Consider the following 27,846-nt stretch of genomic DNA (forward strand, 5'->3'; position numbering starts at 1 on the left):
ATGACCCCCCGAAGAGCAGCTCACAGTCACTCACAACCATCTCACCCTCTTTCTTCATTCGCTCCTGGACGTCTCGATCCGCCTCAAGTTGCGGCTCCAGCTGGCTCTTTCTGTCACTTCCCCCCCAGATGAATGGTTTAGCCTGCAGGAGACCCTGCATCGAGCCATTTTTAAAGACACCTGATGCTCAGGCCCTGCTGCGGCGGGTGTTTCACTGCAAAACAAACAACGCCTATAGTGGCAGCCCAGCCTTTGCATGGGCCCTTCGGAGCCCGCCTCCACATGGTCAGAGTTCTCGCCACCACGCGAGCCTGAGGAAGGCTGGCCAATCGATGGGCCAAGCAGTGTCTACTGGCCACACCACCCTGGATACGCCCGATCTCGTCTGATCTCGGAAGCAAAGCAGGGCTGGGCTTGGACAGTACTTGGATGGGAGACCTCCAGGGAACACCAGGTGCTGTAGACTGTTTTGATGACATTTTGCCCCCTTGCTCAGCTCGGCTAGTATAGAGCGGTGCCTTGCCAGAGACCGACCTTACATAACCTAGAGGCTGGATGCCCCAAGCCCCACAAGGCCTCTGAGACTGCAGCTAAGGACGCTACCCTGCCGCCTCCTCGCATGCCTCACACCGAGATCCCTGCCGTGGCTAGGAGTGCTCATTGACCCCGCAGCCTGCCTTCTGGAAATGATGGCGTTATAAACATCCCGGACTGTGAAGGGGGCAGATTTTTAGAGGCTGGCCGGCCGGCCGGCAGCAGTAATGTCTTTTCTGCAAAGAAGCTTGTGTAACTAACCCAATCAGATGGCTACCCAGGATCCAAATTCAGGGCTGGGAAGGAGCGGGAGGGAATTGGGGGGTGTTTTCCTGCTGAGGCACAGAAATAATCATAAGAAGAAGAAAAAACAAGAGAGTCTGACGCATGGTGGCGCTGAGCCTGCAGGGGCAAATAGGTGTGGCCACATGCAAGCATATGTGCGTGCTCGCTTGCGTGTGAGTGTGCGCTTCCTAGTTGTGGCGCGCTGCAGACAGTCAAAGGGGTTGTTCCCTTTCAATAAAAGTTCATCCCAGCTTGCAGGCTATTAGAAAGCAACAAACCACCCTGTACTCACCCTACCCGGGTCCACCAGAGGGTCTCAGCGCTGCTCTAGGTCTGTGGCATTAGCTGCGACGCTGACGTCACGTCGGCAGCCGATCAGTGAGCTCAGCAGCTCTGAGCAGGGCGTTCTGCCTACAAACCCTTTAAGGGAGACAGCAAAAAAGTGAAGAGAAAGGAAAACACAAAAGGGCCTCTTACTCAGCACTGGACAGGGCAGCCAGACTGCAAAGTAGAAAAGCAGCAAGTGAGAGGCCTGTCTCTGCCTACGGCCACACCACTCTGAACACGCCCGATCTCGTCTGAACATGCCCGATCTCGTCTGATCTCAGAGTCAGGCCTGGTTAGTACTTGGATGGGAGACCGCCTGGGAATACCAGGTGCTGTAGGCTTTTGTTTTTCCTTCCTTCCACCAGCAGGGGTCACTCTCCTCTATGCCTTTTTTCCATTCCCTTTCACAAGGGCACACATGCTTTTTTCATTTGCTTTCACTCTTGCGCTGTTCCATCCTTGCAAAATGCCAGCATCCTTCTCATCACCGTGGGCCTCCAGCATTGTTGCTTATTTACTTTTAATACTAGGCTTCTTTTCAACAGGACCAGCGCCTCCTGCGGGCTTGGAAGCAACCGCCGGCAACCTGCTGGCCATTTTATAGGTCAAAGCAAGCAGAACACCTTTGCAGGCAACATGACCCCCCGAAGAGCAGCTCACAGTCACTCACAACCATCTCACCCTCTTCCTTCATTCGCTCCTGGACGTCTCGATCCGCCTCAAGTTGCGGCTCCAGCTGGCTCTTTCTGTCACTTCCCCCCCAGATGAATGGTTTAGCCTGCAGGAGACCCTGCATCGAGCCATTTTTAAAGACACCTGATGCTCAGGCCCTGCTGCGGCGGGTGTTTCACTGCAAAACAAACAACGCCTATAGTGGCAGCCCAGCCTTTGCATGGGCCCTTCGGAGCCCGCCTCCACATGGTCAGAGTTCTCGCCACCACGCGAGCCTGAGGAAGGCTGGCCAATCGATGGGCCAAGCAGTGTCTACTGGCCACACCATCCTGGATACGCCCGATCTCGGAAGCAAAGCAGGGTTGGGCTTGGACAGTACTTGGATGGGAGACCTCCAGGGAACACCAGGTGCTGTAGACCGTTTTGATGACATTTTGCCCCCTTGCTCAGCTCGGCTAGTATAGAGCGGTGCCTTGCCAGAGACCGACCTTACATAACCTAGAGGCTGGATGCCCCAAGCCCCACAAGGCCTCTGAGACTGCAGCTAAGGACGCTACCCTGCCGCCTCCTCGCATGCCTCACACCGAGATCCCTGCCGTGGCTAGGAGTGCTCATTGACCCCGCAGCCTGCCTTCTGGAAATGATGGCGTTATAAACATCCCGGACTGTGAAGGGGGCAGATTTTTAGAGGCTGGCCGGCCGGCCGGCAGCAGTAATGTCTTTTCTGCAAAGAAGCTTGTGTAACTAACCCAATCAGATGGCTACCCAGGATCCAAATTCAGGGCTGGGAAGGAGCGGGAGGGAATTGGGGGGTGTTTTCCTGCTGAGGCACAGAAATAATCATAAGAAGAAGAAAAAACAAGAGAGTCTGACGCATGGTGGCGCTGAGCCTGCAGGGGCAAATAGGTGTGGCCACATGCAAGCATATGTGCGTGCTCGCTTGCGTGTGAGTGTGCGCTTCCTAGTTGTGGCGCGCTGCAGACAGTCAAAGGGGTTGTTCCCTTTCAATAAAAGTTCATCCCAGCTTGCAGGCTATTAGAAAGCAACAAACCACCCTGTACTCACCCTACCCGGGTCCACCAGAGGGTCTCAGCGCTGCTCTAGGTCTGTGGCATTAGCTGCGACGCTGACGTCACGTCGGCAGCCGATCAGTGAGCTCAGCAGCTCTGAGCAGGGCGTTCTGCCTACAAACCCTTTAAGGGAGACAGCAAAAAAGTGAAGAGAAAGGAAAGCACAAAAGGGCCTCTTACTCAGCACTGGACAGGGCAGCCAGACTGCAAAGTAGAAAAGCAGCAAGTGAGAGGCCTGTCTCTGCCTACGGCCACACCACTCTGAACACGCCCGATCTCGTCTGATCTCGGAAGCTAAGCAGAGTCAGGCCTGGTTAGTACTTGGATGGGAGACCGCCTGGGAATACCAGGTGCTTTTGTTTTTCCTTCCTTCCACCAGCAGGGGTCACTCTCCTCTATCCCTTTTTTCCATTCCCTTTCACAAGGGCACACATGCTTTTTTCATTTGCTTTCACTCTTGCGCTGTTCCATCCTTGCAAAATGCCAGCATCCTTCTCATCACCGTGGGCCTCCAGCATTGTTGCTTATTTACTTTTAATACTAGGCTTCTTTTCAACAGGACCAGCGCCTCCTGCGGGCTTGGAAGCAACCGCCGGCAACCTGGTGGCCAGTTTACAGGTCAAAACAAGCAGAACACCTTTGCAGGCAACATGAGCCCCCGAAGAGCAGCTCACAGTCACTCACAACCATCTCACCCTCTTCCTTCATTCGCTCCTGGACGTCTCGATCCGCCTCAAGTTGCGGCTCCAGCTGGCTCTTTCTGTCACTTCCCCCCCAGATGAATGGTTTAGCCTGCAGGAGACCCTGCATTGAGCCATTTTTAAAGACACCTGATGCTCAGGCCCTGCTGCGGCGGGTGTTTCACTGCAAAACAAGCAACGCCTATAGTGGCAGCCCAGCCTTTGCATGGGCCCTTCGGAGCCCGCCTCCACATGGTCAGAGTTCTCGCCACCACGCGAGCCTGAGGAAGGCTGGCCAGTCGATGGGCCAAGCAGTGTCTACTGGCCACACCACCCTGGATACACCCGATCTCGGAAGCAAAGCAGGGCTGGGCTTGGACAGTACTTGGATGGGAGACCTCCTGGGAACACCAGGTGCTGTAGACCGTTTTGATGACATTTTGCCCCCTTGCTCAGCTCGGCTAGTATAGAGCGGTGCCTTGCCAGAGACCGACCTTACATAACCTAGAGGCTGGATGCCCCAAGCCCCACAAGGCCTCTGAGACTGCAGCTAAGGACGCTACCCTGCCGCCTCCTCGCATGCCTCACACCGAGATCCCTGCCGTGGCTAGGAGTGCTCATTGACCCCGCAGCCTGCCTTCTGGAAATGATGGCGTTATAAACATCCCGGACTGTGAAGGGGGCAGATTTTCAGCAGGCGCCCCGGGGATGATTTTTAGAGGCTGGCCGGCCGGCCGGCAGCAGTAATGTCTTTTTCTGCAAAGAAGCTTGTGTAACTAACCCAATCAGATGGCTACCCAGGATCCAAATTCAGGGCTGGGAAGGAGCGGGAGGGAATTGGGGGGTGTTTTCCTGCTGAGGCACAGAAATAATCATAAGAAGAAAAAACAAGAGAGTCTGACGCATGGTGGCGCTGAGCCTGCAGGGGCAAATAGGTGTGGCCACATGCAAGCATATGTGCGTGCTCGCTTGCGTGTGAGTGTGCGCTTCCTAGTTGTGGCGCGCTGCAGACAGTCAAAGGGGTTGTTCCCTTTCAATAAAAGTTCATCCCAGCTTGCAGGCTATTAGAAAGCAACAAACCACCCTGTACTCACCCTACCCGGGTCCACCAGAGGGTCTCAGCGCTGCTCTAGGTCTGTGGCATTAGCTGCGACGCTGACGTCACGTCGGCAGCCGATCAGTGAGCTCAGCAGCTCTGAGCAGGGCGTTCTGCCTACAAACCCTTTAAGGGAGACAGCAAAAAAGTGAAGAGAAAGGAAAGCACAAAAGGGCCTCTTACTCAGCACTGGACAGGGCAGCCAGACTGCAAAGTAGAAAAGCAGCAAGTGAGAGGCCTGTCTCTGCCTATGGCCACACCACTCTGAACACGCCCGATCTCGTCTGAACACGCCCGATCTCGTCTGATCTCGGAAGCTAAGCAGAGTCAGGCCTGGTTAGTACTTGGATGGGAGACCGCCTGGGAATACCAGGTGCTGTAGGCTTTTGTTTTTCCTTCCTTCCACCAGCAGGGGTCACTCTCCTCTATGCCTTTTTTCCATTCCCTTTCACAAGGGCACACATGCTTTTTTCATTTGCTTTCACTCTTGCGCTGTTCCATCCTTGCAAAATGCCAGCATCCTTCTCATCACCGTGGGCCTCCAGCATTGTTGCTTATTTACTTTTAATACTAGGCTTCTTTTCAACAGGACCAGCGCCTCCTGCGGGCTTGGAAGCAACCGCCGGCAACCTGGTGGCCATTTTATAGGTCAAAGCAAGCAGAACACCTTTGCAGGCAACATGACCCCCCGAAGAGCAGCTCACAGTCACTCACAACCATCTCACCCTCTTCCTTCATTCGCTCCTGGACGTCTCGATCCGCCTCAAGTTGCGGCTCCAGCTGGCTCTTTCTGTCACTTCCCCCCCAGATGAATGGTTTAGCCTGCAGGAGACCCTGCATCGAGCCATTTTTAAAGACACCTGATGCTCAGGCCCTGCTGCGGCGGGTGTTTCACTGCAAAACAAACAACGCCTATAGTGGCAGCCCAGCCTTTGCATGGGCCCTTCGGAGCCCGCCTCCACATGGTCAGAGTTCTCGCCACCACGCGAGCCTGAGGAAGGCTGGCCAATCGATGGGCCAAGCAGTGTCTACTGGCCACACCATCCTGGATACGCCCGATCTCGGAAGCAAAGCAGGGTTGGGCTTGGACAGTACTTGGATGGGAGACCTCCAGGGAACACCAGGTGCTGTAGACCGTTTTGATGACATTTTGCCCCCTTGCTCAGCTCGGCTAGTATAGAGCGGTGCCTTGCCAGAGACCGACCTTACATAACCTAGAGGCTGGATGCCCCAAGCCCCACAAGGCCTCTGAGACTGCAGCTAAGGACGCTACCCTGCCGCCTCCTCGCATGCCTCACACCGAGATCCCTGCCGTGGCTAGGAGTGCTCATTGACCCCGCAGCCTGCCTTCTGGAAATGATGGCGTTATAAACATCCCGGACTGTGAAGGGGGCAGATTTTCAGCAGGCGCCCCGGGGATGATTTTTAGAGGCTGGCCGGCCGGCCGGCAGCAGTAATGTCTTTTTCTGCAAAGAAGCTTGTGTAACTAACCCAATCAGATGGCTACCCAGGATCCAAATTCAGGGCTGGGAAGGAGCGGGAGGGAATTGGGGGGTGTTTTCCTGCTGAGGCACAGAAATAATCATAAGAAGAAGAAAAAACAAGAGAGTCTGACGCATGGTGGCGCTGAGCCTGCAGGGGCAAATAGGTGTGGCCACATGCAAGCATATGTGCGTGCTCGCTTGCGTGTGAGTGTGCGCTTACTAGTTGTGGCGCGCTGCAGACAGTCAAAGGGGTTGTTCCCTTTCAATAAAAGTTCATCCCAGCTTGCAGGCTATTAGAAAGCAACAAACCACCCTGTACTCACCCTACCCGGGTCCACCAGAGGGTCTCAGCGCTGCTCTAGGTCTGTGGCATTAGCTGCGACGCTGACGTCACGTCGGCAGCCGATCAGTGAGCTCAGCAGCTCTGAGCAGGGCGTTCTGCCTACAAACCCTTTAAGGGAGACAGCAAAAAAGTGAAGAGAAAGGAAAGCACAAAAGGGCCTCTTACTCAGCACTGGACAGGGCAGCCAGACTGCAAAGTAGAAAAGCAGCAAGTGAGAGGCCTGTCTCTGCCTACGGCCACACCACTCTGAACACGCCCGATCTCGTCTGAACACGCCCGATCTCGTCTGATCTTGGAAGCTAAGCAGAGTCAGGCCTGGTTAGTACTTGGATGGGAGACCGCCTGGGAATACCAGGTGCTGTAGGCTTTTGTTTTTCCTTCCTTCCACCAGCAGGGGTCACTCTCCTCTATGCCTTTTTTCCATTCCCTTTCACAAGGGCACACATGCTTTTTTCATTTGCTTTCACTCTTGCGCTGTTCCATCCTTGCAAAATGCCAGCATCCTTCTCATCACCGTGGGCCTCCAGCATTGTTGCTTATTTACTTTTAATATTAGGCTTCTTTTCAACAGGACCAGCGCCTCCTGCGGGCTTGGAAGCAACCGCCGGCAACCTGGTGGCCATTTTATAGGTCAAAGCAAGCAGAACACCTTTGCAGACAACATGACCCCCCGAAGAGCAGCTCACAGTCACTCACAACCATCTCACCCTCTTCCTTCATTCGCTCCTGGACGTCTCGTTCCGCCTCAAGTTGCGGCTCCAGCTGGCTCTTTCTGTCACTTCCCCCCCAGATGAATGGTTTAGCCTGCAGGAGACCCTGCATCGAGCCATTTTTAAAGACACCTGATGCTCAGGCCCTGCTGCGGCGGGTGTTTCACTGCAAAACAAACAACGCCTATAGTGGCAGCCCAGCCTTTGCATGGGCCCTTCGGAGCCCGCCTCCACATGGTCAGAGTTCTCGCCACCACGCGAGCCTGAGGAAGGCTGGCCAATCGATGGGCCAAGCAGTGTCTACTGGCCACACCATCCTGGATACGCCCGATCTCGGAAGCAAAGCAGGGTTGGGCTTGGACAGTACTTGGATGGGAGACCTCCAGGGAACACCAGGTGCTGTAGACCGTTTTGATGACATTTTGCCCCCTTGCTCAGCTCGGCTAGTATAGAGCGGTGCCTTGCCAGAGACCGACCTTACATAACCTAGAGGCTGGATGCCCCAAGCCCCACAAGGCCTCTGAGACTGCAGCTAAGGACGCTACCCTGCCGCCTCCTCGCATGCCTCACACCGAGATCCCTGCCGTGGCTAGGAGTGCTCATTGACCCCGCAGCCTGCCTTCTGGAAATGATGGCGTTATAAACATCCCGGACTGTGAAGGGGGCAGATTTTCAGCAGGCGCCCCGGGGATGATTTTTAGAGGCTGGCCGGCCGGCCGGCAGCAGTAATGTCTTTTTCTGCAAAGAAGCTTGTGTAACTAACCCAATCAGATGGCTACCCAGGATCCAAATTCAGGGCTGGGAAGGAGCGGGAGGGAATTGGGGGGTGTTTTCCTGCTGAGGCACAGAAATAATCATAAGAAGAAGAAAAAACAAGAGAGTCTGACGCATGGTGGCGCTGAGCCTGCAGGGGCAAATAGGTGTGGCCACATGCAAGCATATGTGCGTGCTCGCTTGCGTGTGAGTGTGCGCTTCCTAGTTGTGGCGCGCTGCAGACAGTCAAAGGGGTTGTTCCCTTTCAATAAAAGTTCATCCCAGCTTGCAGGCTATTAGAAAGCAACAAACCACCCTGTACTCACCCTACCCGGGTCCACCAGAGGGTCTCAGCGCTGCTCTAGGACTGTGGCATTAGCTGCGACGCTGACGTCACGTCGGCAGCCGATCAGTGAGCTCAGCAGCTCTGAGCAGGGCGTTCTGCCTACAAACCCTTTAAGGGAGACAGCAAAAAAGTGAAGAGAAAGGAAAGCACAAAAGGGCCTCTTACTCAGCACTGGACAGGGCAGCCAGACTGCAAAGTAGAAAAGCAGCAAGTGAGAGGCCTGTCTCTGCCTACGGCCACACCACTCTGAACACGCCCGATCTCGTCTGATCTCGGAAGCTAAGCAGAGTCAGGCCTGGTTAGTACTTGGATGGGAGACCGCCTGGGAATACCAGGTGCTGTAGGCTTTTGTTTTTCCTTCCTTCCACCAGCAGGGGTCACTCTCCTCTATGCCTTTTTTCCATTCCCTTTCACAAGGGCACACATGCTTTTTTCATTTGCTTTCACTCTTGCGCTGTTCCATCCTTGCAAAATGCCAGCATCCTTCTCATCACCGTGGGCCTCCAGCATTGTTGCTTATTTACTTTTAATACTAGGCTTCTTTTCAACAGGACCAGCGCCTCCTGCGGGCTTGGAAGCAACCGCCGGCAACCTGGTGGCCATTTTATAGGTCAAAGCAAGCAGAACACCTTTGCAGGCAACATGACCCCCCGAAGAGCAGCTCACAGTCACTCACAACCATCTCACCCTCTTCCTTCATTCGCTCCTGGACGTCTCGATCCGCCTCAAGTTGCGGCTCCAGCTGGCTCTTTCTGTCACTTCCCCCCCAGATGAATGGTTTAGCCTGCAGGAGACCCTGCATCGAGCCATTTTTAAAGACACCTGATGCTCAGGCCCTGCTGCGGCGGGTGTTTCACTGCAAAACAAACAACGCCTATAGTGGCAGCCCAGCCTTTGCATGGGCCCTTCGGAGCCCGCCTCCACATGGTCAGAGTTCTCGCCACCACGCGAGCCTGAGGAAGGCTGGCCAATCGATGGGCCAAGCAGTGTCTACTGGCCATACCACCCTGGATACGCCCGATCTCGGAAGCAAAGCAGGGTTGGGCTTGGACAGTACTTGGATGGGAGACCTCCAGGGAACACCAGGTGCTGTAGACCGTTTTGATGACATTTTGCCCCCTTGCTCAGCTCGGCTAGTATAGAGCGGTGCCTTGCCAGAGACCGACCTTACATAACCTAGAGGCTGGATGCCCCAAGCCCCACAAGGCCTCTGAGACTGCAGCTAAGGACGCTACCCTGCCGCCTCCTCGCATGCCTCACACCGAGATCCCTGCCGTGGCTAGGAGTGCTCATTGACCCCGCAGCCTGCCTTCTGGAAATGATGGCGTTATAAACATCCCGGACTGTGAAGGGGGCAGATTTTCAGCAGGCGCCCCGGGGATGATTTTTAGAGGCTGGCCGGCCGGCCGGCCGGCAGCAGTAATGTCTTTTTCTGCAAAGAAGCTTGTGTAACTAACCCAATCAGATGGCTACCCAGGATCCAAATTCAGGGCTGGGAAGGAGCGGGAGGGAATTGGGGGGTGTTTTCCTGCTGAGGCACAGAAATAATCATAAGAAGAAGAAAAAACAAGAGAGTCTGACGCATGGTGGCGCTGAGCCTGCAGGGGCAAATAGGTGTGGCCACATGCAAGCATATGTGCGTGCTCGCTTGCGTGTGAGTGTGCGCTTCCTAGTTGTGGCGCGCTGCAGACAGTCAAAGGGGTTGTTCCCTTTCAATAAAAGTTCATCCCAGCTTGCAGGCTATTAGAAAGCAACAAACCACCCTGTACTCACCCTACCCGGGTCCACCAGAGGGTCTCAGCGCTGCTCTAGTTCTGTGGCATTAGCTGCGACGCTGACGTCACGTCGGCAGCCGATCAGTGAGCTCAGCAGCTCTGAGCAGGGCGTTCTGCCTACAAACCCTTTAAGGGAGACAGCAAAAAAGTGAAGAGAAAGGAAAGCACAAAAGGGCCTCTTACTCAGCACTGGACAGGGCAGCCAGACTGCAAAGTAGAAAAGCAGCAAGTGAGAGGCCTGTCTCTGCCTACGGCCACACCACTCTGAACACGTCTGATCTCGGAAGCTAAGCAGAGTCAGGCCTGGTTAGTACTTGAATGGGAGACCGCCTGGGAATACCAGGTGCTGTAGGCTTTTGTTTTTCCTTCCTTCCTCCAGCAGGGGTCACTCTCCTCTATGCCTTTTTTCCATTCCCTTTCACAAGGGCACACATGCTTTTTTCATTTGCTTTCACTCTTGCGCTGTTCCATCCTTGCAAAATGCCAGCATCCTTCTCATCACCGTGGGCCTCCAGCATTGTTGCTTATTTACTTTTAATACTAGGCTTCTTTTCAACAGGACCAGCGCCTCCTGCGGGCTTGGAAGCAACCGCCGGCAACCTGGTGGCCATTTTAGAGGTCAAAGCAAGCAGAACACCTTTGCAGGCAACATGACCCCCCGAAGAGCAGCTCACAGTCACTCACAACCGTCTCACCCTCTTCCTTCATTCGCTCCTGGACGTCTCGATCCGCCTCAAGTTTCGGCTCCAGTTGGCTTTTTCTGTCACTTCCCCCACAGATGAATGGTTTAGCCTGCAGGAGACCCTGCATCGAGCCATTTTTAAAGACACCTGATGCTCAGGCCCTGCTGCGGCGGGTGTTTCACTGCAAAAGAAGCAACGCCTATAGTGGCAGCCCAGCCTTTGCATGGGCCCTTCGGAGCCCGCCTCCACATGGTCAGAGTTCTCGCCACCACGCGAGCCTGAGGAAGGCTGGCCAGTCGATGGGCCAAGCAGTGTCTACTGGCCACACCCCCCTGGATACGCCCGATCTCGGAAGCAAAGCAGGGTTGGGCTTGGACAGTACTTGGATGGGAGACCTCCAGGGAACACCAGGTGCTGTAGACCGTTTTGATGACATTTTGCCCCCTTGCTCAGCTCGGCTAGTATAGAGCGGTGCCTTGCCAGAGACCGACCTTACATAACCTAGAGGCTGGATGCCCCAAGCCCCACAAGGCCTCTGAGACTGCAGCTAAGGACGCTACCCTGCCGCCTCCTCGCATGCCTCACACCGAGATCCCTGCCGTGGCTAGGAGTGCTCATTGACCCCGCAGCCTGCCTTCTGGAAATGATGGCGTTATAAACATCCCGGACTGTGAAGGGGCAGATTTTCAGCAGGCGCCCCGGGGATGATTTTTAGAGGCTGGCCGGCCGGCCGGCCGGCAGCAGTAATGTCTTTTTCTGCAAAGAAGCTTGTGTAACTAACCCAATCAGATGGCTACCCAGGATCCAAATTCAGGGCTGGGAAGGAGCGGGAGGGAATTGGGGGGTGTTTTCCTGCTGAGGCACAGAAATAATCATAAGAAGAAGAAAAAACAAGAGAGTCTGACGCATGGTGGCGCTGAGCCTGCAGGGGCAAATAGGTGTGGCCACATGCAAGCATATGTGCGTGCTCGCTTGCGTGTGAGTGTGCGCTTCCTAGTTGTGGCGCGCTGCAGACAGTCAAAGGGGTTGTTCCCTTTCAATAAAAGTTCATCCCAGCTTGCAGGCTATTAGAAAGCAACAAACCACCCTGTACTCACCCTACCCGGGTCCACCAGAGGGTCTCAGCGCTGCTCTAGGTCTGTGGCATTAGCTGCGACGCTGACGTCACGTCGGCAGCCGATCAGTGAGCTCAGCAGCTCTGAGCAGGGCGTTCTGCCTACAAACCCTTTAAGGGAGACAGCAAAAAAGTGAAGAGAAAGGAAAGCACAAAAGGGCCTCTTACTCAGCACTGGACAGGGCAGCCAGACTGCAAAGTAGAAAAGCAGCAAGTGAGAGGCCTGTCTCTGCCTACGGCCACACCACTCTGAACACGCCCGATCTCGTCTGATCTCGGAAGCTAAGCAGAGTCAGGCCTGGTTAGTACTTGGATGGGAGACCGCCTGGGAATACCAGGTGCTGTAGGCTTTTGTTTTTCCTTCCTTCCACCAGCAGGGGTCACTCTCCTCTATGCCTTTTTTCCATTCCCTTTCACAAGGGCACACATGCTTTTTTCATTTGCTTTCACTCTTGCGCTGTTCCATCCTTGCAAAATGCCAGCATCCTTCTCATCACCGTGGGCCTCCAGCATTGTTGCTTATTTACTTTTAATACTAGGCTTCTTTTCAACAGGACCAGCGCCTCCTGCGGGCTTGGAAGCAACCGCCGGCAACCTGGTGGCCATTTTATAGGTCAAAGGAAGCAGAACACCTTTGCAGGCAACATGACCCCCCGAAGAGCAGCTCACAGTCACTCACAACCATCTCACCCTCTTCCTTCATTCGCTCCTGGACGTCTCGATCCGCCTCAAGTTGCGGCTCCAGCTGGCTCTTTCTGTCACTTCCCCCCCAGATGAATGGTTTAGCCTGCAGGAGACCCTGCATCGAGCCATTTTTAAAGACACCTGATGCTCAGGCCCTGCTGCGGCGGGTGTTTCACTGCAAAACAAACAACGCCTATAATGGCAGCCCAGCCTTGGCATGGGCCCTACGGAGCCCGCCTCCACATGGTCAGAGTTCTCGCCACCACGCGAGCCTGAGGAAGGCTGGCCAGTCGATGGGCCAAGCAGTGTCTACTGGCCACACCACCCTGGATACGCCCGATCTCGTCTGATCTCGGAAGCAAAGCAGGGCAGGGCTTGGACAGTACTTGGATGGGAGACCTCCAGGGAACACCAGGTGCTGTAGACTGTTTTGATGACATTTTGCCCCCTTGCTCAGCTCGGCTAGTATAGAGCGGTGCCTTGCCAGAGACCGACCTTACATAACCTAGAGGCTGGATGCCCCAAGCCCCACAAGGCCTCTGAGACTGCAGCTAAGGACGCTACCCTGCCGCCTCCTCGCATGCCTCACACCGAGATCCCTGCCGTGGCTAGGAGTGCTCATTGACCCCGCAGCCTGCCTTCTGGAAATGATGGCGTTATAAACATCCCGGACTGTGAAGGGGGCAGATTTTCAGCAGGCGCCCCGGGGATGATTTTTAGAGGCTGGCCGGCCGGCCGGCAGCAGTAATGTCTTTTTCTGCAAAGAAGCTTGTGTAACTAACCCAATCAGATGGCTACCCAGGATCCAAATTCAGGGCTGGGAGGGAATTGGGGGGTGTTTTCCTGCTGAGGCACAGAAATAATCATAAGAAGAAGAAAAAACAAGAGAGTCTGACGCATGGTGGCGCTGAGCCTGCAGGGGCAAATAGGTGTGGCCACATGCAAGCATATGTGCGTGCTCGCTTGCGTGTGAGTGTGCGCTTCCTAGTTGTGGCGCGCTGCAGACAGTCAAAGGGGTTGTTCCCTTTCAATAAAAGTTCATCCCAGCTTGCAGGCTATTAGAAAGCAACAAACCACCCTGTACTCACCCTACCCGGGTCCACCAGAGGGTCTCAGCGCTGCTCTAGGTCTGTGGCATTAGCTGCGACGCTGACGTCACGTCGGCAGCCGATCAGTGAGCTCAGCAGCTCTGAGCAGGGCGTTCTGCCTACAAACCCTTTAAGGGAGACAGCAAAAAAGTGAAGAGAAAGGAAAGCACAAAAGGGCCTCTTACTCAGCACTGGACAGGGCAGCCAGACTGCAAAGTAGAAAAGCAGCAAGTGAGAGGCCTGTCTCTGCCTACGGCCACACCACTCTGAACACGCCCGATCTCGTCTGATCTCGGAAGCTAAGCAGAGTCAGGCCTGGTTAGTACTTGGATGGGAGACCGCCTGGGAATACCAGGTGCTGTAGGCTTTTGTTTTTCCTTCCTTCCACCAGCAGGGGTCACTCTCCTCTATGCCTTTTTTCCATTCCCTTTCACAAGGGCACACATGCTTTTTTCATTTGCTTTCACTCTTGCGCTGTTCCATCCTTGCAAAATGCCAGCATCCTTCTCATCACCGTGGGCCTCCAGCATTGTTGCTTATTTACTTTTAATACTAGGCTTCTTTTCAACAGGACCAGCGCCTCCTGCGGGCTTGGAAGCAACCGCCGGCAACCTGGTGGCCATTTTATAGGTCAAAGCAAGCAGAACACCTTTGCAGGGAACATGAGCCCCCGAAGAGCAGCTCACAGTCACTCACAACCATCTCACCCTCTTCCTTCATTCGCTCCTGGACGTCTCGATCCGCCTCAAGTTGCGGCTCCAGCTGGCTCTTTCTGTCACTTCCCCCCCAGATGAATGGTTTAGCCTGCAGGAGACCCTGCATTGAGCCATTTTTAAAGACACCTGATGCTCAGGCCCTGCTGCGGCGGGTGTTTCACTGCAAAACAAACAACGCCTATAATGGCAGCCCAGCCTTGGCATGGGCCCTACGGAGCCCGCCTCCACATGGTCAGAGTTCTCGCCACCACGCGAGCCTGAGGAAGGCTGGCCAGTCGATGGGCCAAGCAGTGTCTACTGGCCACACCACCCTGGATACGCCCGATCTCGTCTGATCTCGGAAGCAAAGCAGGGCAGGGCTTGGACAGTACTTGGATGGGAGACCTCCAGGGAACACCAGGTGCTGTAGACTGTTTTGATGACATTTTGCCCCCTTGCTCAGCTCGGCTAGTATAGAGCGGTGCCTTGCCAGAGACCGACCTTACATAACCTAGAGGCTGGATGCCCCAAGCCCCACAAGGCCTCTGAGACTGCAGCTAAGGACGCTACCCTGCCGCCTCCTCGCATGCCTCACACCGAGATCCCTGCCGTGGCTAGGAGTGCTCATTGACCCCGCAGCCTGCCTTCTGGAAATGATGGCGTTATAAACATCCCGGACTGTGAAGGGGGCAGATTTTCAGCAGGCGCCCCGGGGATGATTTTTAGAGGCTGGCCGGCCGGCCGGCCGGCAGCAGTAATGTCTTTTTCTGCAAAGAAGCTTGTGTAACTAACCCAATCAGATGGCTACCCAGGATCCAAATTCAGGGCTGGGAGGGAATTGGGGGGTGTTTTCCTGCTGAGGCACAGAAATAATCATAAGAAGAAGAAAAAACAAGAGAGTCTGACGCATGGTGGCGCTGAGCCTGCAGGGGCAAATAGGTGTGGCCACATGCAAGCATATGTGCGTGCTCGCTTGCGTGTGAGTGTGCGCTTCCTAGTTGTGGCGCGCTGCAGACAGTCAAAGGGGTTGTTCCCTTTCAATAAAAGTTCATCCCAGCTTGCAGGCTATTAGAAAGCAACAAACCACCCTGTACTCACCCTACCCGAGTCCACCAGAGGGTCTCAGCGCTGCTCTAGGTCTGTGGCATTAGCTGCGACGCTGACGTCACGTCGGCAGCCGATCAGTGAGCTCAGCAGCTCTGAGCAGGGCGTTCTGCCTACAAACCCTTTAAGGGAGACAGCAAAAAAGTGAAGAGAAAGGAAAGCACAAAAGGGCCTCTTACTCAGCACTGGACAGGGCAGCCAGACTGCAAAGTAGAAAAGCAGCAAGTGAGAGGCCTGTCTCTGCCTACGGCCACACCACTCTGAACACGCCCGATCTCGTCTGATCTCGGAAGCTAAGCAGAGTCAGGCCTGGTTAGTACTTGGATGGGAGACCGCCTGGGAATACCAGGTGCTGTAGGCTTTTGTTTTTCCTTCCTTCCACCAGCAGGGGTCACTCTCCTCTATGCCTTTTTTCCATTCCCTTTCACAAGGGCACACATGCTTTTTTCATTTGCTTTCACTCTTGCGCTGTTCCATCCTTGCAAAATGCCAGCATCCTTCTCATCACCGTGGGCCTCCAGCATTGTTGCTTATTTACTTTTAATACTAGGCTTCTTTTCAACAGGACCAGGGCCTCCTGCGGGCTTGGAAGCAACCGCCGGCAACCTGGTGGCCATTTTATAGGTCAAAGCAAGCAGAACACCTTTGCAGGCAACATGACCCCCCGAAGAGCAGCTCACAGTCACTCACAACCATCTCACCCTCTTCCTTCATTCGCTCCTGGACGTCTCGATCCGCCTCAAGTTGCGGCTCCAGCTGGCTCTTTCTGTCACTTCCCGCCCAGATGAATGGTTTAGCCTGCAGGAGACCCTGCATCGAGCCATTTTTAAAGACACCTGATGCTCAGGCCCTGCTGCGGCGGGTGTTTCACTGCAAAACAAACAACGCCTATAGTGGCAGCCCAGCCTTTGCATGGGCCCTTCGGAGCCCGCCTCCACATGGTCAGAGTTCTCGCCACCACGCGAGCCTGAGGAAGGCTGGCCAATCGATGGGCCAAGCAGTGTCTACTGGCCACACCACCCTGGATACGCCCGATCTCGGAAGCAAAGCAGGGTTGGGCTTGGACAGTACTTGGATGGGAGACCTCCAGGGAACACCAGGTGCTGTAGACAGTTTTGATGACATTTTGCCCCCTTGCTCAGCTCGGCTAGTATAGAGCGGTGCCTTGCCAGAGACCGACCTTACATAACCTAGAGGCTGGATGCCCCAAGCCCCACAAGGCCTCTGAGACTGCAGCTAAGGACGCTACCCTGCCGCCTCCTCGCATGCCTCACACCGAGATCCCTGCCGTGGCTAGGAGTGCTCATTGACCCCGCAGCCTGCCTTCTGGAAATGATGGCGTTATAAACATCCCGGACTGTGAAGGGGGCAGATTTTCAGCAGGCGCCCCGGGGATGATTTTTAGAGGCTGGCCGGCCGGCCGGCCGGCAGCAGTAATGTCTTTTTCTGCAAAGAAGCTTGTGTAACTAACCCAATCAGATGGCTACCCAGGATCCAAATTCAGGGCTGGGAAGGAGCGGGAGGGAATTGGGGGGTGTTTTCCTGCTGAGGCACAGAAATAATCATAAGAAGAAGAAAAAACAAGAGAGTCTGACGCATGGTGGCGCTGAGCCTGCAGGGGCAAATAGGTGTGGCCACATGCAAGCATATGTGCGTGCTCGCTTGCGTGTGAGTGTGCGCTTCCTAGTTGTGGCGCGCTGCAGACAGTCAAAGGGGTTGTTCCCTTTCAATAAAAGTTCATCCCAGCTTGCAGGCTATTAGAAAGCAACAAACCACCCTGTACTCACCCTACCCGGGTCCACCAGAGGGTCTCAGCGCTGCTCTAGGTCTGTGGCATTAGCTGCGACGCTGACGTCACGTCGGCAGCCGATCAGTGAGCTCAGCAGCTCTGAGCAGGGCGTTCTGCCTACAAACCCTTTAAGGGAGACAGCAAAAAAGTGAAGAGAAAGGAAAGCACAAAAGGGCCTCTTACTCAGCACTGGACAGGGCAGCCAGACTGCAAAGTAGAAAAGCAGCAAGTGAGAGGCCTGTCTCTGCCTACGGCCACACCACTCTGAACACGCCCGATCTCGTCTGATCTCGGAAGCTAAGCAGAGTCAGGCCTGGTTAGTACTTGGATGGGAGACCGCCTGGGAATACCAGGTGCTGTAGGCTTTTGTTTTTCCTTCCTTCCACCAGCAGGGGTCACTCTCCTCTATGCCTTTTTTCCATTCCCTTTCACAAGGGCACACATGCTTTTTTCATTTGCTTTCACTCTTGCGCTGTTCCATCCTTGCAAAATGCCAGCATCCTTCTCATCACCGTGGGCCTCCAGCATTGTTGCTTATTTACTTTTAATACTAGGCTTCTTTTCAACAGGACCAGCGCCTCCTGCGGGCTTGGAAGCAACCGCCGGCAACCTGGTGGCCATTTTATAGGTCAAAGCAAGCAGAACACCTTTGCAGGGAACATGAGCCCCCGAAGAGCAGCTCACAGTCACTCACAACCATCTCACCCTCTTCCTTCATTCGCTCCTGGACGTCTCGATCCGCCTCAAGTTGCGGCTCCAGCTGGCTCTTTCTGTCACTTCCCCCCCAGATGAATGGTTTAGCCTGCAGGAGACCCTGCATTGAGCCATTTTTAAAGACACCTGATGCTCAGGCCCTGCTGCGGCGGGTGTTTCACTGCAAAACAAACAACGCCTATAATGGCAGCCCAGCCTTGGCATGGGCCCTACGGAGCCCGCCTCCACATGGTCAGAGTTCTCGCCACCACGCGAGCCTGAGGAAGGCTGGCCAGTCGATGGGCCAAGCAGTGTCTACTGGCCACACCACCCTGGATACGCCCGATCTCGTCTGATCTCGGAAGCAAAGCAGGGCAGGGCTTGGACAGTACTTGGATGGGAGACCTCCAGGGAACACCAGGTGCTGTAGACTGTTTTGATGACATTTTGCCCCCTTGCTCAGCTCGGCTAGTATAGAGCGGTGCCTTGCCAGAGACCGACCTTACATAACCTAGAGGCTGGATGCCCCAAGCCCCACAAGGCCTCTGAGACTGCAGCTAAGGACGCTACCCTGCCGCCTCCTCGCATGCCTCACACCGAGATCCCTGCCGTGGCTAGGAGTGCTCATTGACCCCGCAGCCTGCCTTCTGGAAATGATGGCGTTATAAACATCCCGGACTGTGAAGGGGGCAGATTTTCAGCAGGCGCCCCGGGGATGATTTTTAGAGGCTGGCCGGCCGGCCGGCCGGCAGCAGTAATGTCTTTTTCTGCAAAGAAGCTTGTGTAACTAACCCAATCAGATGGCTACCCAGGATCCAAATTCAGGGCTGGGAGGGAATTGGGGGGTGTTTTCCTGCTGAGGCACAGAAATAATCATAAGAAGAAGAAAAAACAAGAGAGTCTGACGCATGGTGGCGCTGAGCCTGCAGGGGCAAATAGGTGTGGCCACATGCAAGCATATGTGCGTGCTCGCTTGCGTGTGAGTGTGCGCTTCCTAGTTGTGGCGCGCTGCAGACAGTCAAAGGGGTTGTTCCCTTTCAATAAAAGTTCATCCCAGCTTGCAGGCTATTAGAAAGCAACAAACCACCCTGTACTCACCCTACCCGAGTCCACCAGAGGGTCTCAGCGCTGCTCTAGGTCTGTGGCATTAGCTGCGACGCTGACGTCACGTCGGCAGCCGATCAGTGAGCTCAGCAGCTCTGAGCAGGGCGTTCTGCCTACAAACCCTTTAAGGGAGACAGCAAAAAAGTGAAGAGAAAGGAAAGCACAAAAGGGCCTCTTACTCAGCACTGGACAGGGCAGCCAGACTGCAAAGTAGAAAAGCAGCAAGTGAGAGGCCTGTCTCTGCCTACGGCCACACCACTCTGAACACGCCCGATCTCGTCTGATCTCGGAAGCTAAGCAGAGTCAGGCCTGGTTAGTACTTGGATGGGAGACCGCCTGGGAATACCAGGTGCTGTAGGCTTTTGTTTTTCCTTCCTTCCACCAGCAGGGGTCACTCTCCTCTATGCCTTTTTTCCATTCCCTTTCACAAGGGCACACATGCTTTTTTCATTTGCTTTCACTCTTGCGCTGTTCCATCCTTGCAAAATGCCAGCATCCTTCTCATCACCGTGGGCCTCCAGCATTGTTGCTTATTTACTTTTAATACTAGGCTTCTTTTCAACAGGACCAGGGCCTCCTGCGGGCTTGGAAGCAACCGCCGGCAACCTGGTGGCCATTTTATAGGTCAAAGCAAGCAGAACACCTTTGCAGGCAACATGACCCCCCGAAGAGCAGCTCACAGTCACTCACAACCATCTCACCCTCTTCCTTCATTCGCTCCTGGACGTCTCGATCCGCCTCAAGTTGCGGCTCCAGCTGGCTCTTTCTGTCACTTCCCGCCCAGATGAATGGTTTAGCCTGCAGGAGACCCTGCATCGAGCCATTTTTAAAGACACCTGATGCTCAGGCCCTGCTGCGGCGGGTGTTTCACTGCAAAACAAACAACGCCTATAGTGGCAGCCCAGCCTTTGCATGGGCCCTTCGGAGCCCGCCTCCACATGGTCAGAGTTCTCGCCACCACGCGAGCCTGAGGAAGGCTGGCCAATCGATGGGCCAAGCAGTGTCTACTGGCCACACCACCCTGGATACGCCCGATCTCGGAAGCAAAGCAGGGTTGGGCTTGGACAGTACTTGGATGGGAGACCTCCAGGGAACACCAGGTGCTGTAGACAGTTTTGATGACATTTTGCCCCCTTGCTCAGCTCGGCTAGTATAGAGCGGTGCCTTGCCAGAGACCGACCTTACATAACCTAGAGGCTGGATGCCCCAAGCCCCACAAGGCCTCTGAGACTGCAGCTAAGGACGCTACCCTGCCGCCTCCTCGCATGCCTCACACCGAGATCCCTGCCGTGGCTAGGAGTGCTCATTGACCCCGCAGCCTGCCTTCTGGAAATGATGGCGTTATAAACATCCCGGACTGTGAAGGGGGCAGATTTTCAGCAGGCGCCCCGGGGATGATTTTTAGAGGCTGGCCGGCCGGCCGGCCGGCAGCAGTAATGTCTTTTTCTGCAAAGAAGCTTGTGTAACTAACCCAATCAGATGGCTACCCAGGATCCAAATTCAGGGCTGGGAAGGAGCGGGAGGGAATTGGGGGGTGTTTTCCTGCTGAGGCACAGAAATAATCATAAGAAGAAGAAAAAACAAGAGAGTCTGACGCATGGTGGCGCTGAGCCTGCAGGGGCAAATAGGTGTGGCCACATGCAAGCATATGTGCGTGCTCGCTTGCGTGTGAGTGTGCGCTTCCTAGTTGTGGCGCGCTGCAGACAGTCAAAGGGGTTGTTCCCTTTCAATAAAAGTTCATCCCAGCTTGCAGGCTATTAGAAAGCAACAAACCACCCTGTACTCACCCTACCCGGGTCCACCAGAGGGTCTCAGCGCTGCTCTAGGTCTGTGGCATTAGCTGCGACGCTGACGTCACGTCGGCAGCCGATCAGTGAGCTCAGCAGCTCTGAGCAGGGCGTTCTGCCTACAAACCCTTTAAGGGAGACAGCAAAAAAGTGAAGAGAAAGGAAAGCACAAAAGGGCCTCTTACTCAGCACTGGACAGGGCAGCCAGACTGCAAAGTAGAAAAGCAGCAAGTGAGAGGCCTGTCTCTGCCTACGGCCACACCACTCTGAACACGCCCGATCTCGTCTGATCTCGGAAGCTAAGCAGAGTCAGGCATGGTTAGTACTTGGATGGGAGACCGCCTGGGAATACCAGGTGCTGTAGGCTTTTGTTTTTCCTTCCTTCCACCAGCAGGGGTCACTCTCCTCTATGCCTTTTTTCCATTCCCTTTCACAAGGGCACACATGCTTTTTTCATTTGCTTTCACTCTTGCGCTGTTCCATCCTTGCAAAATGCCAGCATCCTTCTCATCACCGTGGGCCTCCAGCATTGTTGCTTATTTACTTTTAATACTAGGCTTCTTTTCAACAGGACCAGCGCCTCCTGCGGGCTTGGAAGCAACCGCCGGCAACCTGGTGGCCATTTTATAGGTCAAAGGAAGCAGAACACCTTTGCAGGCAACATGACCCCCCGAAGAGCAGCTCACAGTCACTCACAACCATCTCACCCTCTTCCTTCATTCGCTCCTGGACGTCTCGATCCGCCTCAAGTTGCGGCTCCAGCTGGCTCTTTCTGTCACTTCCCCCCCAGATGAATGGTTTAGCCTGCAGGAGACCCTGCATCGAGCCATTTTTAAAGACACCTGATGCTCAGGCCCTGCTGCGGCGGGTGTTTCACTGCAAAACAAACAACGCCTATAATGGCAGCCCAGCCTTGGCATGGGCCCTACGGAGCCCGCCTCCACATGGTCAGAGTTCTCGCCACCACGCGAGCCTGAGGAAGGCTGGCCAGTCGATGGGCCAAGCAATGTCTACTGGCCACACCACCCTGGATACGCCCGATCTCGTCTGATCTCGGAAGCAAAGCAGGGCAGGGCTTGGACAGTACTTGGATGGGAGACCTCCAGGGAACACCAGGTGCTGTAGACTGTTTTGATGACATTTTGCCCCCTTGCTCAGCTCGGCTAGTATAGAGCGGTGCCTTGCCAGAGACCGACCTTACATAACCTAGAGGCTGGATGCCCCAAGCCCCACAAGGCCTCTGAGACTGCAGCTAAGGACGCTACCCTGCCGCCTCCTCGCATGCCTCACACCGAGATCCCTGCCGTGGCTAGGAGTGCTCATTGACCCCGCAGCCTGCCTTCTGGAAATGATGGCGTTATAAACATCCCGGACTGTGAAGGGGGCAGATTTTCAGCAGGCGCCCCGGGGATGATTTTTAGAGGCTGGCCGGCCGGCCGGCCGGCAGCAGTAATGTCTTTTTCTGCAAAGAAGCTTGTGTAACTAACCCAATCAGATGGCTACCCAGGATCCAAATTCAGGGCTGGGAGGGAATTGGGGGGTGTTTTCCTGCTGAGGCACAGAAATAATCATAAGAAGAAGAAAAAACAAGAGAGTCTGACGCATGGTGGCGCTGAGCCTGCAGGGGCAAATAGGTGTGGCCACATGCAAGCATATGTGCGTGCTCGCTTGCGTGTGAGTGTGCGCTTCCTAGTTGTGGCGCGCTGCAGACAGTCAAAGGGGTTGTTCCCTTTCAATAAAAGTTCATCCCAGCTTGCAGGCTATTAGAAAGCAACAAACCACCCTGTACTCACCCTACCCGGGTCCACCAGAGGGTCTCAGCGCTGCTCTAGGTCTGTGGCATTAGCTGCGACGCTGACGTCACGTCGGCAGCCGATCAGTGAGCTCAGCAGCTCTGAGCAGGGCGTTCTGCCTACAAACCCTTTAAGGGAGACAGCAAAAAAGTGAAGAGAAAGGAAAGCACAAAAGGGCCTCTTACTCAGCACTGGACAGGGCAGCCAGACTGCAAAGTAGAAAAGCAGCAAGTGAGAGGCCTGTCTCTGCCTACGGCCACACCACTCTGAACACGCCCGATCTTGTCTGATCTCGGAAGCTAAGCAGAGTCAGGCCTGGTTAGTACTTGGATGGGAGACCGCCTGGGAATACCAGGTGCTTTTGTTTTTCCTTCCTTCCACCAGCAGGGGTCACTCTCCTCTATGCCTTTTTTCCATTCCCTTTCACAAGGGCACACATGCTTTTTTCATTTGCTTTCACTCTTGCGCTGTTCCATCCTTGCAAAATGCCAGCATCCTTCTCATCACCGTGGGCCTCCAGCATTGTTGCTTATTTACTTTTAATACTAGGCTTCTTTTCAACAGGACCAGCGCCTCCTGCGGGCTTGGAAGCAACCGCCGGCAACCTGGTGGCCATTTTATAGGTCAAAGCAAGCAGAACACCTTTGCAGGGAACATGAGCCCCCGAAGAGCAGCTCACAGTCACTCACAACCATCTCACCCTCTTCCTTCATTCGCTCCTGGACGTCTCGATCCGCCTCAAGTTGCGGCTCCAGCTGGCTCTTTCTGTCACTTCCCCCCCAGATGAATGGTTTAGCCTGCAGGAGACCCTGCATTGAGCCATTTTTAAAGACACCTGATGCTCAGGCCCTGCTGCGGCGGGTGTTTCACTGCAAAACAAACAACGCCTATAATGGCAGCCCAGCCTTGGCATGGGCCCTACGGAGCCCGCCTCCACATGGTCAGAGTTCTCGCCACCACGCGAGCCTGAGGAAGGCTGGCCAGTCGATGGGCCAAGCAGTGTCTACTGGCCACACCACCCTGGATACGCCCGATCTCGTCTGATCTCGGAAGCAAAGCAGGGCAGGGCTTGGACAGTACTTGGATGGGAGACCTCCAGGGAACACCAGGTGCTGTAGACTGTTTTGATGACATTTTGCCCCCTTGCTCAGCTCGGCTAGTATAGAGCGGTGCCTTGCCAGAGACCGACCTTACATAACCTAGAGGCTGGATGCCCCAAGCCCCACAAGGCCTCTGAGACTGCAGCTAAGGACGCTACCCTGCCGCCTCCTCGCATGCCTCACACCGAGATCCCTGCCGTGGCTAGGAGTGCTCATTGACCCCGCAGCCTGCCTTCTGGAAATGATGGCGTTATAAACATCCCGGACTGTGAAGGGGGCAGATTTTCAGCAGGCGCCCCGGGGATGATTTTTAGAGGCTGGCCGGCCGGCCGGCCGGCAGCAGTAATGTCTTTTTCTGCAAAGAAGCTTGTGTAACTAACCCAATCAGATGGCTACCCAGGATCCAAATTCAGGGCTGGGAGGGAATTGGGGGGTGTTTTCCTGCTGAGGCACAGAAATAATCATAAGAAGAAGAAAAAACAAGAGAGTCTGACGCATGGTGGCGCTGAGCCTGCAGGGGCAAATAGGTGTGGCCACATGCAAGCATATGTGCGTGCTCGCTTGCGTGTGAGTGTGCGCTTCCTAGTTGTGGCGCGCTGCAGACAGTCAAAGGGGTTGTTCCCTTTCAATAAAAGTTCATCCCAGCTTGCAGGCTATTAGAAAGCAACAAACCACCCTGTACTCACCCTACCCGAGTCCACCAGAGGGTCTCAGCGCTGCTCTAGGTCTGTGGCATTAGCTGCGACGCTGACGTCACGTCGGCAGCCGATCAGTGAGCTCAGCAGCTCTGAGCAGGGCGTTCTGCCTACAAACCCTTTAAGGGAGACAGCAAAAAAGTGAAGAGAAAGGAAAGCACAAAAGGGCCTCTTACTCAGCACTGGACAGGGCAGCCAGACTGCAAAGTAGAAAAGCAGCAAGTGAGAGGCCTGTCTCTGCCTACGGCCACACCACTCTGAACACGCCCGATCTCGTCTGATCTCGGAAGCTAAGCAGAGTCAGGCCTGGTTAGTACTTGGATGGGAGACCGCCTGGGAATACCAGGTGCTGTAGGCTTTTGTTTTTCCTTCCTTCCACCAGCAGGGGTCACTCTCCTCTATGCCTTTTTTCCATTCCCTTTCACAAGGGCACACATGCTTTTTTCATTTGCTTTCACTCTTGCGCTGTTCCATCCTTGCAAAATGCCAGCATCCTTCTCATCACCGTGGGCCTCCAGCATTGTTGCTTATTTACTTTTAATACTAGGCTTCTTTTCAACAGGACCAGGGCCTCCTGCGGGCTTGGAAGCAACCGCCGGCAACCTGGTGGCCATTTTATAGGTCAAAGCAAGCAGAACACCTTTGCAGGCAACATGACCCCCCGAAGAGCAGCTCACAGTCACTCACAACCATCTCACCCTCTTCCTTCATTCGCTCCTGGACGTCTCGATCCGCCTCAAGTTGCGGCTCCAGCTGGCTCTTTCTGTCACTTCCCGCCCAGATGAATGGTTTAGCCTGCAGGAGACCCTGCATCGAGCCATTTTTAAAGACACCTGATGCTCAGGCCCTGCTGCGGCGGGTGTTTCACTGCAAAACAAACAACGCCTATAGTGGCAGCCCAGCCTTTGCATGGGCCCTTCGGAGCCCGCCTCCACATGGTCAGAGTTCTCGCCACCACGCGAGCCTGAGGAAGGCTGGCCAATCGATGGGCCAAGCAGTGTCTACTGGCCACACCACCCTGGATACGCCCGATCTCGGAAGCAAAGCAGGGTTGGGCTTGGACAGTACTTGGATGGGAGACCTCCAGGGAACACCAGGTGCTGTAGACAGTTTTGATGACATTTTGCCCCCTTGCTCAGCTCGGCTAGTATAGAGCGGTGCCTTGCCAGAGACCGACCTTACATAACCTAGAGGCTGGATGCCCCAAGCCCCACAAGGCCTCTGAGACTGCAGCTAAGGACGCTACCCTGCCGCCTCCTCGCATGCCTCACACCGAGATCCCTGCCGTGGCTAGGAGTGCTCATTGACCCCGCAGCCTGCCTTCTGGAAATGATGGCGTTATAAACATCCCGGACTGTGAAGGGGGCAGATTTTCAGCAGGCGCCCCGGGGATGATTTTTAGAGGCTGGCCGGCCGGCCGGCCGGCAGCAGTAATGTCTTTTTCTGCAAAGAAGCTTGTGTAACTAACCCAATCAGATGGCTACCCAGGATCCAAATTCAGGGCTGGGAAGGAGCGGGAGGGAATTGGGGGGTGTTTTCCTGCTGAGGCACAGAAATAATCATAAGAAGAAGAAAAAACAAGAGAGTCTGACGCATGGTGGCGCTGAGCCTGCAGGGGCAAATAGGTGTGGCCACATGCAAGCATATGTGCGTGCTCGCTTGCGTGTGAGTGTGCGCTTCCTAGTTGTGGCGCGCTGCAGACAGTCAAAGGGGTTGTTCCCTTTCAATAAAAGTTCATCCCAGCTTGCAGGCTATTAGAAAGCAACAAACCACCCTGTACTCACCCTACCCGGGTCCACCAGAGGGTCTCAGCGCTGCTCTAGGTCTGTGGCATTAGCTGCGACGCTGACGTCACGTCGGCAGCCGATCAGTGAGCTCAGCAGCTCTGAGCAGGGCGTTCTGCCTACAAACCCTTTAAGGGAGACAGCAAAAAAGTGAAGAGAAAGGAAAGCACAAAAGGGCCTCTTACTCAGCACTGGACAGGGCAGCCAGACTGCAAAGTAGAAAAGCAGCAAGTGAGAGGCCTGTCTCTGCCTACGGCCACACCACTCTGAACACGCCCGATCTCGTCTGATCTCGGAAGCTAAGCAGAGTCAGGCCTGGTTAGTACTTGGATGGGAGACCGCCTGGGAATACCAGGTGCTGTAGGCTTTTGTTTTTCCTTCCTTCCACCAGCAGGGGTCACTCTCCTCTATGCCTTTTTTCCATTCCCTTTCACAAGGGCACACATGCTTTTTTCATTTGCTTTCACTCTTGCGCTGTTCCATCCTTGCAAAATGCCAGCATCCTTCTCATCACCGTGGGCCTCCAGCATTGTTGCTTATTTACTTTTAATACTAGGCTTCTTTTCAACAGGACCAGCGCCTCCTGCGGGCTTGGAAGCAACCGCCGGCAACCTGGTGGCCATTTTATAGGTCAAAGCAAGCAGAACACCTTTGCAGGGAACATGAGCCCCCGAAGAGCAGCTCACAGTCACTCACAACCATCTCACCCTCTTCCTTCATTCGCTCCTGGACGTCTCGATCCGCCTCAAGTTGCGGCTCCAGCTGGCTCTTTCTGTCACTTCCCCCCCAGATGAATGGTTTAGCCTGCAGGAGACCCTGCATTGAGCCATTTTTAAAGACACCTGATGCTCAGGCCCTGCTGCGGCGGGTGTTTCACTGCAAAACAAACAACGCCTATAATGGCAGCCCAGCCTTGGCATGGGCCCTACGGAGCCCGCCTCCACATGGTCAGAGTTCTCGCCACCACGCGAGCCTGAGGAAGGCTGGCCAGTCGATGGGCCAAGCAGTGTCTACTGGCCACACCACCCTGGATACGCCCGATCTCGTCTGATCTCGGAAGCAAAGCAGGGCAGGGCTTGGACAGTACTTGGATGGGAGACCTCCAGGGAACACCAGGTGCTGTAGACTGTTTTGATGACATTTTGCCCCCTTGCTCAGCTCGGCTAGTATAGAGCGGTGCCTTGCCAGAGACCGACCTTACATAACCTAGAGGCTGGATGCCCCAAGCCCCACAAGGCCTCTGAGACTGCAGCTAAGGACGCTACCCTGCCGCCTCCTCGCATGCCTCACACCGAGATCCCTGCCGTGGCTAGGAGTGCTCATTGACCCCGCAGCCTGCCTTCTGGAAATGATGGCGTTATAAACATCCCGGACTGTGAAGGGGGCAGATTTTCAGCAGGCGCCCCGGGGATGATTTTTAGAGGCTGGCCGGCCGGCCGGCCGGCAGCAGTAATGTCTTTTTCTGCAAAGAAGCTTGTGTAACTAACCCAATCAGATGGCTACCCAGGATCCAAATTCAGGGCTGGGAGGGAATTGGGGGGTGTTTTCCTGCTGAGGCACAGAAATAATCATAAGAAGAAGAAAAAACAAGAGAGTCTGACGCATGGTGGCGCTGAGCCTGCAGGGGCAAATAGGTGTGGCCACATGCAAGCATATGT

General features: G+C 54.8%; 16 non-coding genes and 14 pseudogenes across 16 annotated transcripts; all 30 read left to right on the plus strand.

Annotated features, from left to right (window-relative positions):
• Positions 1-346: 346 nt before the first annotated feature.
• Positions 347-466, plus strand: LOC138643993 (5S ribosomal RNA). The gene has a single exon (XR_011314498.1). It is a non-coding gene; the product is annotated as a 5S ribosomal RNA (ribosomal RNA).
• A 1,662-nt stretch (positions 467-2,128) lies between these two features.
• Positions 2,129-2,238, plus strand: LOC138644238 (5S ribosomal RNA; annotated as a pseudogene).
• Positions 2,239-3,131: 893 nt separating this feature from the next.
• Positions 3,132-3,250, plus strand: LOC138644082 (5S ribosomal RNA; annotated as a pseudogene).
• A 634-nt stretch (positions 3,251-3,884) lies between these two features.
• Positions 3,885-3,994, plus strand: LOC138644144 (5S ribosomal RNA; annotated as a pseudogene).
• A 916-nt stretch (positions 3,995-4,910) lies between these two features.
• LOC138644060 (5S ribosomal RNA) lies at positions 4,911-5,049 on the plus strand (annotated as a pseudogene).
• Positions 5,050-5,690: 641 nt separating this feature from the next.
• Positions 5,691-5,800, plus strand: LOC138644239 (5S ribosomal RNA; annotated as a pseudogene).
• Positions 5,801-6,719: 919 nt separating this feature from the next.
• On the plus strand, positions 6,720-6,858 carry LOC138644086 (5S ribosomal RNA; annotated as a pseudogene).
• A 641-nt stretch (positions 6,859-7,499) lies between these two features.
• On the plus strand, positions 7,500-7,609 carry LOC138644240 (5S ribosomal RNA; annotated as a pseudogene).
• A 919-nt stretch (positions 7,610-8,528) lies between these two features.
• Positions 8,529-8,647, plus strand: LOC138644150 (5S ribosomal RNA). The gene has a single exon (XR_011314585.1). It is a non-coding gene; the product is annotated as a 5S ribosomal RNA (ribosomal RNA).
• Positions 8,648-9,288: 641 nt separating this feature from the next.
• LOC138644163 (5S ribosomal RNA) lies at positions 9,289-9,398 on the plus strand (annotated as a pseudogene).
• A 923-nt stretch (positions 9,399-10,321) lies between these two features.
• LOC138644174 (5S ribosomal RNA) lies at positions 10,322-10,430 on the plus strand (annotated as a pseudogene).
• A 641-nt stretch (positions 10,431-11,071) lies between these two features.
• LOC138644234 (5S ribosomal RNA) lies at positions 11,072-11,181 on the plus strand (annotated as a pseudogene).
• Positions 11,182-12,103: 922 nt separating this feature from the next.
• On the plus strand, positions 12,104-12,222 carry LOC138644162 (5S ribosomal RNA). Its single transcript, XR_011314586.1, has one exon. It is a non-coding gene; the product is annotated as a 5S ribosomal RNA (ribosomal RNA).
• Positions 12,223-12,863: 641 nt separating this feature from the next.
• Positions 12,864-12,983, plus strand: LOC138644040 (5S ribosomal RNA). Its single transcript, XR_011314543.1, has one exon. It is a non-coding gene; the product is annotated as a 5S ribosomal RNA (ribosomal RNA).
• Positions 12,984-13,892: 909 nt separating this feature from the next.
• Positions 13,893-14,011, plus strand: LOC138644173 (5S ribosomal RNA). Its single transcript, XR_011314587.1, has one exon. It is a non-coding gene; the product is annotated as a 5S ribosomal RNA (ribosomal RNA).
• A 641-nt stretch (positions 14,012-14,652) lies between these two features.
• LOC138644041 (5S ribosomal RNA) lies at positions 14,653-14,772 on the plus strand. Its single transcript, XR_011314544.1, has one exon. It is a non-coding gene; the product is annotated as a 5S ribosomal RNA (ribosomal RNA).
• A 913-nt stretch (positions 14,773-15,685) lies between these two features.
• Positions 15,686-15,804, plus strand: LOC138644185 (5S ribosomal RNA). The gene has a single exon (XR_011314588.1). It is a non-coding gene; the product is annotated as a 5S ribosomal RNA (ribosomal RNA).
• A 641-nt stretch (positions 15,805-16,445) lies between these two features.
• Positions 16,446-16,555, plus strand: LOC138644222 (5S ribosomal RNA; annotated as a pseudogene).
• Positions 16,556-17,478: 923 nt separating this feature from the next.
• On the plus strand, positions 17,479-17,597 carry LOC138644197 (5S ribosomal RNA). Its single transcript, XR_011314589.1, has one exon. It is a non-coding gene; the product is annotated as a 5S ribosomal RNA (ribosomal RNA).
• A 641-nt stretch (positions 17,598-18,238) lies between these two features.
• Positions 18,239-18,358, plus strand: LOC138644042 (5S ribosomal RNA). The gene has a single exon (XR_011314545.1). It is a non-coding gene; the product is annotated as a 5S ribosomal RNA (ribosomal RNA).
• Positions 18,359-19,271: 913 nt separating this feature from the next.
• Positions 19,272-19,390, plus strand: LOC138644209 (5S ribosomal RNA). Its single transcript, XR_011314590.1, has one exon. It is a non-coding gene; the product is annotated as a 5S ribosomal RNA (ribosomal RNA).
• Positions 19,391-20,031: 641 nt separating this feature from the next.
• LOC138644223 (5S ribosomal RNA) lies at positions 20,032-20,141 on the plus strand (annotated as a pseudogene).
• A 923-nt stretch (positions 20,142-21,064) lies between these two features.
• Positions 21,065-21,183, plus strand: LOC138643930 (5S ribosomal RNA). The gene has a single exon (XR_011314439.1). It is a non-coding gene; the product is annotated as a 5S ribosomal RNA (ribosomal RNA).
• Positions 21,184-21,824: 641 nt separating this feature from the next.
• LOC138644043 (5S ribosomal RNA) lies at positions 21,825-21,944 on the plus strand. The gene has a single exon (XR_011314546.1). It is a non-coding gene; the product is annotated as a 5S ribosomal RNA (ribosomal RNA).
• A 913-nt stretch (positions 21,945-22,857) lies between these two features.
• Positions 22,858-22,976, plus strand: LOC138644100 (5S ribosomal RNA; annotated as a pseudogene).
• Positions 22,977-23,610: 634 nt separating this feature from the next.
• Positions 23,611-23,730, plus strand: LOC138644046 (5S ribosomal RNA). The gene has a single exon (XR_011314548.1). It is a non-coding gene; the product is annotated as a 5S ribosomal RNA (ribosomal RNA).
• Positions 23,731-24,643: 913 nt separating this feature from the next.
• Positions 24,644-24,762, plus strand: LOC138644221 (5S ribosomal RNA). The gene has a single exon (XR_011314591.1). It is a non-coding gene; the product is annotated as a 5S ribosomal RNA (ribosomal RNA).
• A 641-nt stretch (positions 24,763-25,403) lies between these two features.
• LOC138644224 (5S ribosomal RNA) lies at positions 25,404-25,513 on the plus strand (annotated as a pseudogene).
• A 923-nt stretch (positions 25,514-26,436) lies between these two features.
• LOC138644232 (5S ribosomal RNA) lies at positions 26,437-26,555 on the plus strand. The gene has a single exon (XR_011314592.1). It is a non-coding gene; the product is annotated as a 5S ribosomal RNA (ribosomal RNA).
• A 641-nt stretch (positions 26,556-27,196) lies between these two features.
• Positions 27,197-27,316, plus strand: LOC138644047 (5S ribosomal RNA). Its single transcript, XR_011314549.1, has one exon. It is a non-coding gene; the product is annotated as a 5S ribosomal RNA (ribosomal RNA).
• The last annotated feature ends 530 nt before the right edge of the window (positions 27,317-27,846 follow it).

The sequence above is a fragment of the Ranitomeya imitator genome, chromosome 6, assembly GCF_032444005.1.
Source record: "Ranitomeya imitator isolate aRanImi1 chromosome 6, aRanImi1.pri, whole genome shotgun sequence".
Lineage (NCBI taxonomy): Eukaryota > Metazoa > Chordata > Amphibia > Anura > Dendrobatidae > Ranitomeya > Ranitomeya imitator.